Source organism: Lucilia cuprina, chromosome 2, assembly GCF_022045245.1.
Source record: "Lucilia cuprina isolate Lc7/37 chromosome 2, ASM2204524v1, whole genome shotgun sequence".
Lineage (NCBI taxonomy): Eukaryota > Metazoa > Arthropoda > Insecta > Diptera > Calliphoridae > Lucilia > Lucilia cuprina.
In genome coordinates, this window is record NC_060950.1 from 34,162,884 (window position 1) to 34,184,112 (window position 21,229).

The following is a 21,229-nucleotide window of genomic DNA, read 5'->3' on the forward strand; positions in this document are numbered from 1 at the left end:
GAATTATAAAATTTATTTTAATTTTATACTGTAAAACAAAATCTAATTTATATATAAATATTTTTAATTAAAACACGAATTTTCCGAAAAATGTATAAAAAAGTCTCTGTAACATGTACTTTTAAAGTAATATCAGAACGCGATGCATGAAAAGATTCGCTTGAACTGCTATAAAACTTATACTTTTATAAAGAAAGTACTCACAAATGACATACATTAAAAAGTATGTGTACATATAAGAATTATTTCTATTAAAGTAAATAAAATATGGTTAAAATTATCAAATGTTAAATAATGTTAAATATTTTGAAAATATTCATTCATTTATCACTAACGATATACGAAAAATCAGTTTGTCCTTTATTTAATTATCCTTTTTTCTCCAAATTATTATTTTACTATTCATTAAATCATTTACATAAACATTTTTAACAGGGCATTTTAAAAATTTAGTTAGTTAGTTAGTTAATTAGTTAGTTAGTTAGCTAGTTAGTTAGTTAGTTAGTTAGTTAGTTAGTTAGTTAGTTAGTCAGTTAGTTAGTTAGTTAGTTAGTTAGTTAGTTAGTTAGTTAGTTAGTTAGTTAGTTAGTTAGTTAGTAGTTAGTTAGTTTGTTATTTATTTAGTTAGTTAGTTTAAACAAATATAGATGTTTAGAAATTAAATTTATTATGTTTAACTGATTTCACAGTTCATTATGTTAAGCGTAATGTTTGCTTCCTTAATCTCAAACTTTTAATAATTTATAACTTAATGAATCATTTAATGAAGTTTATATACTTCGTTTACTCACTTCCAACTAAAAAATCATGTTTTGAATTACTAAAGCAATCCCATACAATTAAGTTCTCTCTAATGGTTAATAACCACTGGTATTTCGAATTAAACTTTGTTTTAACTTTAACACTTTAGTCATTGATTTTATTGGCTTTCTAATCAGGTATACATATATTACCATTACACTATACTTGTGTATTTGTGAAAAGTTTATGTAGTAATAATAAAGTCATAGATATGTTCAGCTATTTTTTCCAAATACAAATTGATCTGTATATTTAATTTTATAGGAGATTCATAATATGAAAACTAATACATATGTCATTTCTTCCACAATGGAGTAATGGGCAGAGAGGGAAAACAATGTCTATTATTTAGGATTAAGCGTATAAATAACCGTAAGTGGCCACTGATGTGCAAGTTTTTATTTAGGTTTTCCTAACAAAACTTATGTTCAATTATAATTCGTTTTGTTTTTATAGATTATTCTTTCTAGTTCATGGTCTACTTTGGAAACAAGTTTTCAACATATGAAATAGATTTGGCTATATTGTTTATATGAGAAAAGTTTTATTACAAAAACTTTTTTCTAGCAAAAAATAAAACAAACTTGTTTCATTAAATCAATATTGTAACGAATTTTGAATGTATCAACATTTAATACAACGATGTTCAACTAAATTGCAATAATAAAACGAAAAACCTTTTCACATAAGTCATAAAAATTGATTTCATTTCTTTTTTATTTTCTCTCTGTAAAAATCTAATAGTAATGAAATAATATTTATAGTGATTTATATATTTTCGCACATATTTTTAACGTCAATAAAAAAGAAAAACTTTACACCTTGTAAAATATGACTTGAACCCAAAAAATTTTATGTTTTAATAAAAACCGTCCAGTTAGTGTAACATGCCCTGCTAACCTTAAATGTTTTTGTGTTTGTAACTCTCCCCTAGTGGCTTTCGATTATATTGTAACACAGAGTCATATAATAAATTTTTCGAAAATAAAATATTACAAAAAAGCTGCTGAGAATATATCATTGCAACGATTTAAGTATAATTTAGTAAGTTTTTTGAAAAAAATTAGTTTTATTTAAATAATAAAATATTTACGATATTTCGGGTTTTTTCTTACTTGGTGGAGATGAATTATGTGTTATTTTATAGTCTTTAATATTAAATAAGCTGTAAATATATTTACTTTAATTTAATTTCGTATAGGAAAGCTTTTTTTAATATTAGAAATTATTATAAAAAAGTCTTATATCAGCTAAATTCTCCCTACCAAATTGGCTAAAAAATACCATTTAACGCTGATTTTTATCGATTTTATGAGGATGGGTTCCTATTCCACATATATGGTCTCGCTCAGAAAATTCCTTTAACGCTCATTACTGGTTTGAAAATACGAGTATATCGCTGAAATTCGACATAAGTAGGTTTCTTACGAGCACAAATCTCTTTACCAAATTTTAAGAGAATCGGTCTACAATGGTCCCAACCCTCCATATAAGTCCCTCTTTAGAAAATGAATTAAACGCAAATTACCGGCTTAATAATGCGAGTATAGCTATGAAATAAGATATAAGGGAATATAAGAATCAGCATAGTCGAATATAACACTATTTCATTCAATACAAGACGTGTCCAAAAAAAAAAATGTTAAAGTGTTCGAAAAGTGGGCTTATATATGTCATATCTATAATAATTTTTTGGGATCAGAAATATTAATAAATTCTAAAATCATGTTCCCGTAATCAGCTTAAAAATGGTTAATTTTAGAAAGCATTTAAATTTTCAAAAAATCTTACTGAGGTCATTGGTTAATTGGTTAATTTTAAAGATGCATTTAAATTTTCCAAAAATCTTACTGAGGTCAGGAGCACTTTCTGCTTAAAATTAAAAATCATTTTAAGTTGAATAATTTATATTGAAATAATATATTTAATAAAGGAGTGTCAACATATTTTTTCTTTACCATACTTTGAAAGAATTTGAATTTAAAAAAGCACTTTCAAAAGCAAACACTATAAAATGAAGGGCTTATTGCAGTAACTCGATATGCCACAAAAATAAAATTTTGAGTAAATCAACATTTAAGTTTAAAAAATTCTTAAAAAACAGGATTTTCTTAGTTGTTTGAATTTGAAAAACCACTTTCAAAAGCAAACACTATAAACTGAAGGACTTATTGCAGTAACTCGATATGCCACAAAAATAAAATTTTGAGTAAATCAACATTTAAGTTTAAAAAATTCGATAGCTATTGGTTGCAAAAAGTTGGATATCATAAATAAAGTGGAAATCAGTATTTTAGCAAAAAATTGTGGCTTATCAAGTTATTGCTTAACAATAATTGAATATTTTTTTATTATGAAAAAACAAATTTTATTTTCAAAATGAAATTTTTATTTCGGTATATTTTTAGTTACTTTATATATGACAATAAATTTGGCTAAATATAGCTTAATTATTGTACAGTAAAAACAGGTCCTGTAGTATGATTTGGTATAGGCAAAAAGTATTGTAAGCATAATGACAAAAAACTTTGCACTGGTTTCGGTTTTGCACTGAATATTCAGATTAAAATTCGTAATTTTCCAAACAAAAAATATTTCATACCCACTTTATTATAAACGTGTTTGTTATATATGTAGTTATTTAGTGCAAAATTGAATATTGTGTTTAATTGTATTGAGTTATCTCATTGTATACAAAAGTTTATTCATTTTTATATAAGAATAATATAAGAATATAAGTAGTAGAAAACTGCATCTATAAATCATTTGTTTTTTTCTTGAAACATAATACATACCACATTCGAAATAACGGTTCTTAAAAATTGAGCGCTTAAAATTATTATTTTTTCTTATACAATTTATTAACACACTTAAAATCCGTTAAAGTTTCTATAGTACGTATAAGCAATATAAAGAATATTCCGTGCAATTAGAATCAATTATACGCCAATATGTCCAAAATTTTTACATACATAAATATATTTTTATATTTTGTATATCCTACCTTTATTGAAAAATTTTCGATCTTTTGTAATAATACGTAATTTTATTGCATTCAAAATCTCACTATCAATTTTTATGACGATATTGGCCTTACTCCGAACAAATTTTTTGGTCGAAAATAGGACCAAATATTCATTGAAGGCCCTATTTCGTAAATTACAGTGACGATCATATTGTTGTGCTACTACAAGATAAGAATTTTTTTATGAACTAACCCACATTCCTAACCTACATCTCTAGCAGTAATCCATCAATACAAAAAATATACAACAAGTGAGAGTACCTTGTATGGATGCTATGATTTACTATGGAACGATCATGCAGATTAAATCAGAAGTATGATCAATATTTGGGTAATTCAAAAACATTTTAGCAGAATGATATATTCATAGAATATACCCATGTCGAAATCTATAGAAATATTTTCATTTAATAGTGATTTGTGTGGTATTCATAATCATTTATGCCCAATATAATCCGGAATACTTTGATTGTCAATTTTCCCTTAAGTGTTTTTCGGAAATATTCCTTATATGGGAGTTGTGACCAAATGGAAAAAATTTCGTATAATGATTTATGTGCTTTATAATTCAATGAAATATATGCGTTTAAATGATTTCGGAAAGTGAATCTTATATGAGAGCTATGACAAATGGTCATATGTAGATATGACCAATTGTGGACTGATCCCGAAAAAAATTTGGTAATTTGGATGATTTTTATAACAATACTTCAGAAACATGGTAATAAGTTGTTCTGATTTATCTACTTCTTAGAATGGGTTCATGCAGAATCATTTCAGATTTTTGAAAAGAAATCTTGAAAATAATGATAACGCCTTTACTTCTACATCCTGTTTTAAGAAACAGTTTCTATATAATTTCTCATAAGTTCTTCAGCAATACGTAGTTATACACTAGATCATTGGAACGTATGAATTCTGGAACTCGTTGATAAATCTCAAAAACATAAATTTAATAAACTTAATTTCTTTATTTAGAAGAGGATTTCACATTAAAATAAATAATTTGTAATATTTGAGAAAAAATTAAAAGAATTGAATTTAAAGTAGTGAGAAATGAAATTATTGTAGAAAATAAATAACTATAAAAACTACATACATTTGCCTCTTATTCGATTAACCGAATAATTTTGAATTATCCGATTATTAACCGGCCAACTTAAAACCCCAAAAAATTGTTTGGCGAATAAACCGAATAAGACAAAAACCAGAATAATTGAATACTCTAATACATACGTTTTTTATACTCTATATCTCTATAGTTTGAGGGTATTCTACATTTGTGCTGATGTTTGTAACACCCAAAAATATTGGTCCTAGACCACATTAAGTATACCAATCGTTTCAAAATCAATTTTCTGAGTCCAGGGACGATAAATTATTTTCCGGAGATATATTTATAGCTTTGTATGCGGCTTTTGATAATTGATCCCTAAACAAAAATAATTGTATATAACAAAATTCATTGAATTATCTCATGAAGTTTCTGAGAAATCTACTTAAGAATTACGAAAAAATCATCATATTTTTCGAAGTAGTCTCACAAAATTTTTGATTGTAAACCGATTTTGCTGATTTTCAATACCAAACTGCTAAGGATAACAGTTGATTTTCGATGTATTTATGATCTAACAAGCCCAAATCATAATAATGGACCATTTTTAGTGTTATATGTATGTTTAACAGCCCAACTGTTAACACTTTTTAATTGTTTTCAGCTGTTACAGATATCCGATTCAACAATACTCTAATAAACAAAATAAAACCTTTCCAAGCTAAATATTATATTATTTCGGCAACTTTAATGTATAAATAATATATTTTGAGAGGTATAACTTTTTTTGTGGATAGGTTTAATGAACATACGAATTTTTAGTTTGAATCAAATAATAGAATTTTTATACCCTACACCACTATAGTGGGGAGGGTATTATACGTTTGTGCTGAATTTTGTAACATACAAAAATATTGGTCCAATACCCACATTAAAGTATACCGATCGATTCAGAATCATTTTTTGAGTCGATTAAGACATGTCCGTCCGTCCGTCTGTCCGGCTGTCTGGCTGGCTGTCCATGTAAACCTTGTGCGCAAGGTAAAGGTCGCAATTTTCAAGATTATTTGATGAAATTAAGACCAAGCATGTTTTTTGGCACAGGGACGAAGCCTATTGAAAATGGATGAAATCGGTCCATTATTTCACCTAGCCCCCATACAACCGTACCTCCCGATTTGAACTTTTTATGACATAATTACGTCAAATATTCTGCTATCTCTCTAAAAATTGGCACAAATAAGTTTTATATAAGTAAGCCCTTACTTGACCAGAGCCCCCATACAAACCCCCCTTCAAAAAATGTTTTAAACGACTAAAATTGACTTGTAACCATTTGTATCGCAATGAAACTCAACAAAACTAACTGTTATTTAGAAATATATCCTTTTCCCAAATTGCCCCATATTTGACCTATATAAAGCCTCATTTTGAAATTTTAGTTTTTTTAATCAATAAATTGCTTAAATATTTTGGAATTATGGTAATATTCAACATAAAAGTTTCTTTATAAAAAAAATTAAAAAGTAAAAATTTTAAAAATATACTCTTGGTGTAGGGTATTATATGGTCAGTCATGCTCGACTATACTTTCCTACTTGTTATTTAATGGCTATTCGAATTTTTTATTTCCCTCTAAATTTGTCGTTAAAAGTGATAAAACCACATTTGAAACAATTTATTGAATTAATACATAATAGTTGATTTAATTTGTGAGATACGTGTTGACGTGTCAGATAAAATTCAAATAATACATATACCCAATCAATATGTTTTGAAGTTTTTTATTTCTGGTCGCCTTAGGAACCTAAAAATAGCTATAAATGGAAATGTTAGGCAAATACTTAACTTAAATCAACCGTTTTTATAGAAATTTAACAATTTATTTGTGTTGTTAAAAGAACTATTAGATATCAACGTATATTTAGGTTGAAATTATTTGACTATTTTAATAGATTAAGCATTATTATATTTGAATTTGAAAGATACATTTTATTTACTATTATTTTATGGTTAAATAGGGATAAATAAAATAGTGTGAAAATAATTTTAATTTGATTGGTTTCATAAAAAGTATTATTTTTATACCGTGTGCTTTAAATCGATAATATTGTGGACAAATATATTATATCTGCGGGTGCCGGGTACTTTGGTGTAAAAATATTATTAAATAAAATAATAGGTACTGATTTGAAATACATGGCAAAGTTACCTACTAGTTTTCTAACACTGTATATATCTATTTGTTGCAATCACGAACATAAATCCAATATAATAAAAAATAAAAAAACAAGTAAGAAATTATATACATATAAGTACCTTTTACAAAATTAAAATGTGATTTAGTTGTCATAATAAAGCATTTAAATTTAATTGTACTTTGCCTCAGATATACAACTTAAGCCTTTTATTGCTTAATAAATCTGTGGACATTTCAGTGAAATTTTGATAGGGGCTTTTTATAGGGGCTAGGGTCATATGAGGACCCATTATTATGGAATTTGTGAGTATTACCAAGTCTAGTATAGAACTTGGTTTTGCAGCTTTTTGTCGAGATATGAGTATAATAAACATAATTTTGAATTTAACATCTATATTTGGCGGGTTCAATTGGGGGCTATTTGAAATAATGAACCGATGTAGACCATTTTCAATAGGCTTCGTCCCTGAGACAATAGAATTTCTTGTACCAAATTTCAATATCTTCAAAATTGCGACCTTTAGTTTGATTACAAGGTTTATATGGACGGAGAGACGGACGGGCAGACGGACGGTATAATTTAAGGTGTGTATAGGACAAATGTTATTGTGCATTAATAAAATCAGCACAAAGGCCGTGATATCGAAAAAGTGAGTCGAATGCCAATGTAAGTATTTTTGAATACGAGATTACCTTTTTATAAATTTTACATTTTGCTCCTTTAAAAAAAATAATTCGAGTCGAGAAAAAACATTGAAATATTAAAGTCTTCCACTTTTAAGTTGCGTGATTCAAATAATTTTTAGATATTTTTCGAATTTTTTCGGCGTTTTGAAAGTTATAAAACACAGGCAGAGTATTTTTTCTATTTATCTTTTTCTATTTATCTTTATTTTTATGAATGTTTCCCCAGAATGGAAATAGTTTTTTCTACACATCATAAAATCATAGAGATTCTAAAACTGGGTAAATACCAAGTATATTCATATTTTTCAACATTTATATCCTACACCACTTTAGTGGGGAGGGAATATTGGGTTTGTGCTGATGTTTCTAATGCACAATAATATTGGTCATATACCCACCTTATTCGGCTCAGAATCCTTTTCTGAGTCCATTTAGAAATTTTGAAGATAATTCAATGAAATTTGGTACATGATCTTCTCTTGTCCAAGAGACGAAGCGTATTGAAAATAGTTAAGATCGGTCTATTATTTCACCTAGCTCCAATACAACTGAACCCCCAAACAGGGCTTGTAAACCTTGTAATCAAACTATAGGTCGCAATTTTAAAGATAATTCAATGAGATTTGGCACATGATCTGCTATTGTACCGTTGACAAATGAAATTTGGTACATGATCTTCTATTGTACCAGGGACGAAGCCTATTGAAAATTGTTAACATCGGTACATTACTTCACCTATCCTTTTAAGTTCATAATTATGTTTAATTTACTCGTATGTTGGCAAAAACCTGCATAACCAAGTTCTATACTAGCCTTAATGACCCTCATGAACTCTCTAATTATAGGCTCTCAATTGACCCTAGCCCCTATAAGAAGCCCTCTTCTAAATCTGAAATTAAATGTTCATAGTTTAATTCAACAATAAATGTCTTAAGTATATCTGATGCAAGTATATCTGTTTTATTATAAAAACTTAATCACATTTTACTTTTTTAATAGGTATATTATTGGTCGGCCTCGCCCGACTATAATTTCTTACTATATTACCTCCATCAGTGGTGATAGAGGGTATATATATATCATTCCGTGTGTAACAACAATAAATATTCATCTGAGATGCAACAAAGTATATATATTCCGGGTCCTTATCAAATTCTGGGTCGATTTAGCTATGTCCGTCTGTCTGTCTGCCTAAAACACGCTCACGTTTAAACTAAGCAAATGAAGTCAGCCAAATTCACTGAATATATTAACTATTATCCTACGCAGTTTGGTATTGAAAAGGAGCAAAATCTGTTCACACCGAGAAAAGCATTTCTTACACATTCGGATGTAATTTTCTCGAAAACTCTTCAAGATAATTCCATGAAAATTACCACACATTTGTTTCTACCTAAGAGCCTAATCCTTGCTGAAAACTTTTATGGATCGGTCCGTAATTAGTCTCAACTCCCATACAAATTACTAAATTAAGATATAATATTTGGTACAGGTATTGTCCATATGCATATAAATATATCTGTGAAAGGTTTTTCCAGTCGATCCATAATTTGTCATAGCTCCCACACAGGGTCCTTTCCCGAAAATCACTTAAACGCGATTAACTCATTACTTAAATGAGATATCGATTATTTGGTATAAATATTGCTCATATGCATACAAATATTACTGTGAAAGGTTTTTATTAATCGGTCCATAATTGGTCATAGCTGATTACTAAATTAAGATATCCATATAAATTTTAGTGCAAGTATTGATCTTATACACAGTGATAATACCATAAAAGTTTTTTTGGATCGGCCCATAATTGGTCATAGCTTCATACAAGGTTCTCTCCCGAAAATCACTTAAACGCAAATAACTCTTTACATACATAATTGGACAAAGCTCCCATACAAAGTCCTTTTACGAAAATCTCTTAAACGCACATTACTCTATACATAAATTATATTTCAAGATTTTTTTACGATCGGTTTATAACACAGCAGCGGTAGGTCCTATATATGATTCCCTTCAGAAAATCACTTAAAGGCACATTACTTATTACTAAATTGCGATATAAAAAATTTTACAGAAATATAGCTTTTATGTACAGAAATTTGGCTTAAATAATTTATTACGATCGATTATAATTGGTCATATCTTCAAAACGTGTTAACCGTATTTAACTAGGTGCATTATCAATTAGTGTAGAACAAAATTATATATGTATATGTATTTTGAAAATCCTTAAATCTTTCACACACAGGCATACTTGCGAATTACTAAATATCGCTAAGCGCTATAAAAATGTAAAGAAAATGGCGTTTGTAATGTTCAATAAATCCTCGAATTTTTTTATTAAAGAAATAAGAAAACTCATTTCTACAAATACTTGATCAAAAAATTTGGTGGAGGGTATTTAAGATTCGGCTCAGCCGAATATAGCACTCTAACTTGTTTTGTATTTATATGAATATTTTTCAAAAATTGATTGCCATCTCGTAAATTATTTTAAACAAGCAATTTGTGGTGATAAATATCAAAATATATATTCGGCTGTGCCGAATCTTAAATACCCTCCTCCAGCTACTTTTATGTTTTTACTTTTTTAATTGATCAAATATTTGTAGATATAAGTTTTTTCATGTCTTTAATAGAAAAAATCCCAAAGGTTAAATCTATTACAATTCCAATAATTATTGAACATTAAAAATTTAGTAATTTACATGCATGTATATATGTATGTATGTATGTATATATGTATGTATGTATGTATGTATGTATGTATGTATGTATGTATGTATGTATGTATGTATGTATGTATGTATGTATGTATGTATGTATGTATGTGAAAGATTAAGAGATTCAAATACATATTTAATTATGATCTACACAAAATTTTGTTCAACACAAATTGATAATACTCTTTAAATATGGTTAAAGCGCTTCTAGGTGCAGGACCTAATATAGCAGAAATAGAAGTATACAAAACTAATATTTTTGCCAAATTATGTATCAATAGCTTAATTTGGTAATAAGTAATGTGCGTTTAAGAGATTTTCGTAAAAGGACTTTGTATGGGAGCTATGTCCAATTATGTATATAAAGACAAAATTTCAGAATTCTGTATCTATATCATTACTTGGTAATAAATATTGTGAATCTAAGTGATTTTCTGGACCTAGTATGAGAGCTATGACCAAATATGGACCGATCGTAAAACAATTTTATAGTGAATTTATGTATATAAGAGCAATATTTTGCTAAATGTGTGGATATCAGTATTTGGTTATGAGTTATGTGCGTTTAAGAGATTTTCGGAGGGAACCTTGTATGTGTGTTTTTCTAAGAGGGACCTTGTGTGGGAGCTATGATCAATTATGGATCCATCGGAAAAACATTTCACAATACTATTCCTCTGTATATGAGCAACACTTGTGCCAAACTTTATATGGATATCTTAATTTAGTAATAAGCTATGTGTGTTTAAGTTATTTTCGGGAGGGGACCTTGAAATGGAGCTATGACCAGTTATGGACTGATGGAAAAAATTTTTTAGTAATATTTTTTGTATATGATCAATACTTGTACCAAATTTTATATGGATATCTTAATTAAGTAATTCCTCTGTATATGAGCAACACTTGTGCCAAACTTTATATGGATATCTTAATTTAGTAATAAGCTATGTGAGTTTAAGTTATTTTCGGGAGAAGACCTTGTATGGGAGCTATGACCAGTTATGGACTGATGGAAAAAATTTCTTAGTAATATTTTTTGTATATGATCAATACTTGTACCAAATTTTATATGGATATCTTAATTAATTAATGAGTTATACACGTTTAAGTGATTTTCGGGAGGGGAACTTGTATGGGAGCTATGACCAATTATGGACCGATCAGAAAAAGATTTCATAGTTATATTTCTATATGTGAGAACAATGCTTGTGCCAAATTTTATATGAATCGTATGTAAAATAACAATTTTGACATACATTCTGAATTACATATGGATAAAAAAGTGACAGTACATATGTAAAATACATGTCGTCTAATGGCACCTTAACAATGAACATAAATAAGATCGTTCTTATTTGATATTTTTTTGTACATTTTAAAATGTTTTTTCTATGTGAAGAAAAGATCATTCTTATGCCCATTGATTATTTTTTTATAAATATTCCCTATTTAGAGCAGTGCAATTTAATCTTCAAAATTGAAAGTGGTGATTTTTTTATCTGCTTCTTTATCTGCCGGTATATGTATTAGATTGTGTTTTATATCAACAAAATCACATATAAACTCTCAGAGATATAAACATTCAAAGTGTTTTACCTTTTTAAAAAATTAATGTAGATATGTTTACGTATCTAATAGAGTATGTATTTACAAAAAAGTTAAAGAAATCAGAAGACGGTCAATTCTTAATTGATTTCTCAAGAATTTCATGATATACATTTTAATAAGTAACATAATATACATCAATCATAAATACAAGTGTACTTTCAAAACAAGGCAACCTTGACATTTTACTTTCAATCAAATTGTAGTTGTCCTTTTGATGGCATTTGTTTTTTTTTTTTTGCATTTCTGTCCGCTTTTAACACCATGATTGACATTTATGAAAAATAAAGGTTTCCTTTAGAAGTAGAAAAGCAAATGAGATGAAAATCAAATAAAACAGGAGACGATATTAATGTTCATTGTATTATATCAATGATGACGGTATTGATTTCATCGTTACTGTCATTTGCTCCAACAATTTTAAAGCCGTCATAACGGATCTTTATTATTATATTTAACAATAAGATTTTTTTGTTTATTAGTTTTATTTGTAATAAATATTTTGGTGAAAAAATTTAATTTATTTATTAAGACGTCTATTTATTTTTACCATAAACAATTTGTATATGCTTTTTTCACAAAATAGTTTTTAAAAAAATTTACTACACATTAATTTTGATAGCTAAATATGAACTACATAGCGCATTTTTAAGCAGTTAAATATAAACAAAAACCTGCCTATGATAATTATTTATAAAATTTTGTCTATCGCGGCGTATGATTGCTATCTATTTTTAGTTATTAATTCCATATCAACCATACGTTCATAGGTACGTACATATATTTTCAAGAGAATTGGAAATTTGGCACACGCTCTTTTTTCGGCCCAAGGACGAAGCCTATTGAAAATGGATAAAATCGGTCCATTATTTCGCGTAGCCACAAAGGTCCGAATATGGCTTTTGGCCATATAATTAAGTTTAATGTTCTGTTATATCAACAAAAGTCGGCAAAACTTAGTTTTATAGAACTTTTATTGACATTACCGATTTTTGTAATAAACGGATTTCATTTGACCCTAGCCCCCATTCAAACTGCCTTTAGAAAATTACCTGTACTTTCTTAAATTCTACATAAATAACTTTTCTAAACGAGGCTTTGTATAGGAGTATAGGTCAAACATTGGCCGATCCTCATTAAATTTGGGAAAAAGGATATATTTTTAAATAACAGTAGTTTTGTTGAGTTTCATTGCGACCGAAACTGTGCCAAAAAAACACGCTTGGTCCATATTTCATCAAATTATGTTGAAAATTGCGGCCTGTACCTTGCGCACAAGGTATACATGGACAGCCAGCCGGATAGACGGACGGGCGGACTGATGGACATGTCTTAAAGGACTCAAAAAATGATACTGAATCGATCGGTATACTTAAGGTGGGTATAGGATAGAGTAATCAATTATTCGGATTTTTGTCTTATTCGGTTTATTCGACAAATAATTATTTGGGGTTTTAAGTTAAGTTAAGGCCGGTTAATAATCGGATAATTCAAAATTATTCGGTTAATCAAATAGAAGGCAAGTGGATTTTTTTCAATAACATTATTTCTTTTTTACAATTTTTTTCTCAATTATTAGAAATTATTTATTTTCCTCTTCTATGTAAATATATTAAGTTTATGTATATTTTTGAGATTTATCAACGAGTTCCAGAATTCATAAGTTCCAATTAATTAGTATTTAACTATGTATTGCAGAAAAACTTATTAAAAATACTTTAGAAACTCAACACTGTTTTTCAAAACTGGATGTAGAAGTAAATGCGATATCATTATTTTCAAGATTTCTTTTCAGAAATTTTAAGTGTTTCTGCATGAATCCATTCTAGAAGTAAATTAATAAACAATGATTCTAAAGTGTTGTTATAAAAATCATCAAATAAATTTTCTTCATTATAGAAAAGTTAATGCAGAAAGTAAATTTATTATAAACATATTGAATTTTGTATAACATAGACAGTTATTTAATTGTTTAATAATAAGTTTTTCTTCATCGGTTAATTGATATAAATTATTCGGTTTATTCGTTATTTGAAATTTGGCAATTTTCATTTATTCGTGCGATTAATAGACAAAAATTGATCGATTAACCGATCGACGATTAATCGTTTGAATACCCTAGTAAAGGACCCTCCCCAATATAGTGGTGTAGGGCATAAAGAAATTCACATACAAGACAGCTGGTCCTGTTTATAAATAATATTCAAAATATTTAATAACTTAAAAAATAAATTATAAAAAAATGCTTTTTTAACAATAGACATGTTTATTTAAAACATATAATATAAATAATATCGTTTTATTTTTAAAATGTGACAAAAAAAATACATTTATATGTATCATAGTATGTAACTTGTGAGTTTAAATATGTATTCAGGAAACTGATTTGCTAAAACTTTTAGACAAACCAAAAATCGCATAGTTTTTATGAGATTTTCTAAAGCAAGTAACAGAAATTCATGAATTTTGCCACATAAAAACATTTTTTAGCTTTCAAAAAAAATTAAATCTTCACACAAAATGTTTTCTGTAAACCTTTGATAAAATATTATGAATAGGGCAGATTAAATATAAAAATATTTATTTTTATATCAAATGCAGTAATGGCTAGTTATCATTATTAAAATATAAGATTGTTCCCCTAGGATCAATAATTGTATTACAAATAATTTTTATCTAATAAAGATTAAACATTGTCCCACATGAAAAATATAAGTATAATTTCATACAATGTTCCTTTTTTATAACTAACAATATTTATCTTTGTTGAAAAAACTATTTTTAAGAAATATATCGTCATATGAAATTCAAAAGCCCTATATTACGAAAAAGTCAAAATCGACTTTTTGATTGATTATGATGCACCGTATCATGTTCTTGCTAAATTTTACACTCCTACAATAAAAATTAACGTTCCTATTAATGATGTACTAAAGATTATGTTCTAAACAAAGTATAACAAGTAGTCCGACTCTTTGACAGCAGTACCTAACCCTAAGCATGTGTTAGTGAAAAAGTACCTAACTCTAAATATGTGTTAGTAACAAAAATGTATATGTATTGGTGCATTCAAAACATACAGAGTTACAATTTTAAATATGTTCGAATTTGCAATACTAAACATTGAAACTCTGTTTGAAAATTTAAATTCAACAACAACAAAATCTAATAAGGACCCAGAATATATATACTTTTATGGGTCTTAGACGAATATTTCAATGTGTTACAAACGGAATGACAAAAACAATATACCCCCATCTTTTTTGATGGTGAGTATAAAAACAATATACCCCCCATCTTTTTTGATGGTGGGTATAATGAAATGTCAATAATTAGAAAAAAAAATATTTTTTTCCAGTTTAGGAAAATTAAACAAAATTTTGTAAGAAAAGTGAGATAAAATTATTTTAAACAAGTAAGAGTGTTATATTCGGCCATGCCGAATCTTATATACCCACCATCAAATCATTCTTATTAATAAATTTTGATACTTATTATCGATCTATGTAATCATATGTCAATATTAATATGAACATCGAGGAAATATTTGGAAGAGGGCCTTTAATAAGGTGGTAACCATAATAGGGGCATAGGGTAGGGGCTCATACAAATATTTTTATGTGAAATTTCATCGCTATAGTCGTATTTGACCATTACAGCCAATAAGTTATGAGTCAGTTATAGACCGATTTCCTACAAAACTTGTGTATGTAGTTTTAAGGAAATTTTTTAAGAGGGCTATACAAGGGTGATATGGTTAATTAAGGACCGACCCTTCTAACATTTGATAAATAGCTTTTAGCTTTCAAAAAACTTGTTTATGTAGAATTTTACTGGTGTATTAACATTTTTGAGTCAAAAGAAAATCACTTTAGTTCCTATAAAACTTTTTATGTCGAATTTTATTGCTATATATGTTTCTTAAGGTCAGATATAAGCATTAAAGTCATTTTCTGAAGGGGACCTTATATGGGGGGTAGGGCCAGTTTTGAACCGATACTTATAAAATTTTACGAAGATGTTTTAATTCTTATAAAACATGTTTATGACGAATTTTACCGCTATAGATGCATCCCTAAGCCAGTTATAAACGACAAAGTTATTTTCTGAAGACCTTATATAAGGGCTATGCAAAAACGTTGACCGATATTGCCCACTTTTAATACAGATCGATCCTTATAAAATTCAACAGGTAGCTTTCTGTTCGCACGAAACTTGTTTATGTAGAATTTTAGCGCTTTTTGAGTCAGAAATGAACGAAGAGATTTATGTTCCTATAAAACATGTTTGTGCCGAATTTCAACGCTATTGGTGCTTCTATTAGCCAGTTATGAGCGATAAAGTCATTTTCTGAAGGGGACTTTATATGGGGTGGGGTCAATTTTGGACCGATCCTTATAAAATTCTACGAAGAGATTTATGTTCCCATAAAATAGGTTTGTGCCGAATTTCAACGCTATTGGTGCTTCTCTTAGCCAGTTATGAGTGATAAAGTCATTTTCTGAAGGGGACTTTATATGGGGGTATGGTCAATTATGGGCCGATCCCTATAAGATTCTGCGAAGAGATTTATGTCCCCATAAAACGTGTTTGTGCCGAATTTCACCTTTATTGATGATTCTGTTAGCTAGATATGGGCGATTAAGTCATTTTCTGAAGGGGTCCTTATATGGGGGCAAGGCGAAATCGTGGACCGATATTGCCCATTTCCAATGCCAAACAAACTGCACCAACGATAAGTATCTGTGCAAAATTTCAGCTCGCTATCTACTTCCATACGGACTCTATCGTGTTTTCAACAGACAGACGGACAGACGGACGGATATGGCTAGATTGTCTTAAAATCTAATAAGGACCCAGAATATATATACTTTTATGGGTCTTAGACGAATATTTAAATGTGTTACAAACGGAATGACAAAAACAATATACCCCCCATCTTTTTTGATGGTGGGTATAAAAATTGTTACTAACACATAGAAGCAAAAATCACACGTACGTATGCTTATTATCTGAATTTTTAATTTACTTTCGATTGGGGATTATGTACTCTAGTTACGATAATTTTCCACAAAACTTATTTATCTTTTTAAGCCCTGTTATCTCCACCTATGGTTATCATTTAACCGAAAGTTATTCTCTCGATTAAAATATTTTTTGTATAAAAAATGTCAATTTAACCTTAAGATAGAAAATAATCTGACATTGTGTGTTTATTTTAACAATTTTATACCCACCATCAAAAAAGATGGGGGGTATATTGTTTTTGTCATTCCGTTTGTAACACATTGAAATATTCATCTAAGACCCATAAAAGTATATATATTCTGGGTTGGATTATTTTCAGTGTAAGCACAAAAGTACCGATTTTCCCCCAGTATTTAGCTCTTTTCCCAATTTTGATACCAGTTTTGTTCCAACTTTCGCAACGCAAACTGTGCTAATACATATTTCTGACATTTTAGAATGCAAAATCGAAAATAATTTTGATTAAAATAGCCAAAAAATAAATTTTTATGCACAAAATACCAATTTTTTCCGTTTTTCGTCGTTTTTCATTATTTTATTTACCCCTTCTAGTCCAATTTTCGGAAAGTTATATAGGGCTATTGACGATTCCAGACATACATCATTCTATGTTCCAAATTGAAAGAAAATTGTTCATCGTTTAGGCGTGATTGACGCACAAACAAATAAACAAACTACAAAAAATTTTAGTATATATTAGGATTTTACATGTTAGGACTCATTTCTAGCTACATTTGCAGACAAATAAATTCGTATTATTGCAAAAGTACTAGAAATTTTATAAGTATATATATGTTTAATATATGTTTCGTTATCGCATTACAAAATATGATTCTGAAAATTGAGAGTACTAGTATATTAAGAAAACCAAAGACAAATTCTTATCACTTTAAAAAGAACAGCAAAGTAAAAAGTCGCTGCTAAATGAAATTTATACAAAAATAAAATAATAATTGTGAAAAAAAAAACTTTGTGTAATGCATAAGATATTAGTAGTTGTGTGTTGTGCTATAATTGCATCTATATTAGTTTCTACAACAGAAGCTAAAGGTGGAAGAGGGGGTGGAGGTAGAAGTGGTGGAAGAAGCGGTGGTAGAAGTTCTAGTGGAAGAGGAGGATTCTTTGGTAGTAGTAAGAGTAGTAGTTTTGGTAGCAGTAAAAGTAGCCACTTTGGAGGCAACCATGGAGGATCCCATACCAGTGGTGGCTGGGTTCATGGTTTCTTTCACAGTACACCTTACCGATATAGCTACAGACCCGTATATATAAAGAAGAACAAGTACACATACAGGTTCATATCATGTGCCTAACAAAGAAGAAGAGGAAGCTGCAGATCACAATAAAGGTAAGTATGGAGGGCTTGTATATTTAAAACTTTAATTTTAATATGTATAATTAAAAATTATTTTAGATACTGGAAATTATGCCGTGGGTTACTCCATTAGCAAAGCACTGAGCAATGATTTCTTCTCCATTTTTAATGTAGTTCATGATATTTCAAAATATCCCGAAAAAATCAGAAATAGGAACTGACAACTACAACAACAAAAAGTCCAGTAGATACATATGATTTAAATTACATTATAAATACCCCCTATACAACAACAAGTTCTATATATAATACTGATCCTAAATCATATTTTCTTGATGACGATACTCTTTTCGACATGATTACATCCAAAAAGACCTCGAATAGTAAAGAAAACATTCGTCAAGATTATGATAAAATACAACCCAATGTTGGTAATTTAGATAATGTTTTTGAAGAAATAGTTACTGAAAGCACTACCTCGATAGTTGATTACATTAATTCCAATTATGATTCAAAACCAATTTCTGATGTTAAACACTTTCTGAGAGGGATAACACTTTGTCCAACACTGGAATAATTTCTGATTACAATAACGAAAGTATTCAGAAAATGTTAAAAGAAATTCAATCAAGCGTCGTAAATTTTGACCATCTTTTAGAAGAAGATACTACAAAAAGAACTGAGAAGAACGAGCCAAATGATTCGGTAGATGAAATGTTGAAACAATTGCAGAAAAATATGGAATCGTTTAAATTGTATTAGTAATATGTTATTGTTTTCATATTTATAATTATTATTTTGGCGTTTAGATTTAGAAATAAATTTATGCATAAGTTTATATTTTAAGTATTTACGTATATTAGTTGCATAAAATTCTGTTACTACTTTTACTACTGGTGGCCAGTAACCATTAAGGTCCTTGATTCAATTTTAACGTAACCACTTAAAAGTTTAGAAAGATATTGAATGATATTTAAAACATTGACACTATTTGACGTAGAAATTTAAAACTTTATTACAAAAACTTTCATTACCATGTAAAGATTTAAAATAATATTGGTCCAATACCCACCTTAAAGTATACCGATCGATTCAGAATCATTTTTTGAGTCGTCTGTCCGTCTTTCCGGCTGGCTGGCTGTCCATGTAAACCTTGTGCGCAAGGTACAGGCCGCAATTTTCAAGATAATTTGATGAAATTTGGACCAAGCATGTTCTTTGGCACAGAGAAGAAGCCTATTGAAAATGGTTGAAATCGGTCCATTATTTCACCTAGCCCCCATACAACCGTACCTCCCGATTTGTACTTTTTATGCCATAATTACGTCAAATATTCTATTATCTCTCTGAAAATTGGCATAAATAAGTTCTATATATGTATAAATGACACTGCAGATTTTCGTAAGGAACGGCCCTTATTTGGCCCTAGCCCCCATACAAACCCCTCTTCAAAAATGTCTTAAACGTCTAAAATTGACTTGTAACCATTTGTATCGTAATGGACTTTAACAAAACTAACTGTTATTTAAAAATATATTCTTTACCAAATTTACCGAGGATCGGCCCATATTTGACCTATATAAAGCCTCATTTAGAATTTTAGTTTTTTATCAATAAATTGCTTAAATATTTTGGAATTATGGTAATATTAACGTAAAAGTTTCTTTAAAAAAATAAAAAATTTAAAAATATACTCATGGTGTAGGGTATTATATGGTCGGCCATGCCCGACTATACTTTCCTACTTGTTATATATGGATTCAGATGCTCCATTTCTGAGTTATCGATGGTGAATAAACGAGTAGATTGCTTTATTTACAAAATAATCATGTTTTTTATTTGTCTGGCACTAACTACCCATTATTAATTCTAATAACTAATAAATATTTCTAAAACTAATAAAAATAAACATAACATATAACAATAATATTTTATAAATTATTAGTTCCAATGAAAATTATAAACATCTTTTTGTTTTAATGAGCATTATATGTATTCTAGGGTTAACTGTTATCAGACTAAAATTATTTATAATATAATAAACAAATAATATATAATAGCAATTATTATTTGGAAAATGATAATCATTTAATAGAAAAACGTATTTCAGTTAAGAACAAAAAAACTTCCAATGAACTTCCGAATATTTTTTGGTATTTTGTTGATTGCAACACTATTCTTAGCAACTAGTGGAACTACTAGCGGTGGTAAAGGTTGGGGCGAAAGTATATGTACTGGTATTAGCTATTTTTTTCGAAAACTTATTAGCGGGTCCCTAAAACTGAACAGCCTTCCACGTTTCCCAAGAAAACCTATACGTATGATGATTTACCAGCTATTAATGCTCGTCATTTATATCCAAGCTTAACACAGTATCCTAATAGCGGATTTAATTATCAATCTAAAATTGAAACTTCAAAAACGGGTAAGCCAAACTCATAGTAAGATACTGAATGAAGATTAATTATATGATTTTAAATTTATTTTTAGATAATATACTTACTCAGAGCACTGAATCAAATACCAAGAGAGAAAAGAGAAGAACGAACATCTTAATAGCTAATAAATGTTTATTGTTTTTTTTAAATAATCAGAGCCGAGTTCATTTCAAATACAATAATAACACACTACACGAGTTCAAAAATGCACAAAATTCTACATACTTAAGTGTTATCTTTAATACAAAATATATAAATATACATAAGTATTTATTTGGATTTAAACGATCAGTCCGTTCCCAATCACATACATCGAAAAGAATAGATGTAGAATTAAAGGTCTAATCAGGATAATT

At 28.6% G+C, this 21,229-nt stretch overlaps 1 long non-coding RNA gene across 1 annotated transcript; it reads left to right on the forward strand.

Moving 5' to 3' along the window:
* The first annotated feature begins 20,524 nt into the window (after positions 1–20,524).
* Positions 20,525–20,962, forward strand: LOC124421429. Its single transcript, XR_006941653.1, has 2 exons — positions 20,525–20,860; positions 20,926–20,962. It is a non-coding gene; the product is annotated as an uncharacterized LOC124421429 (long non-coding RNA).
* Positions 20,963–21,229: the final 267 nt, after the last annotated feature.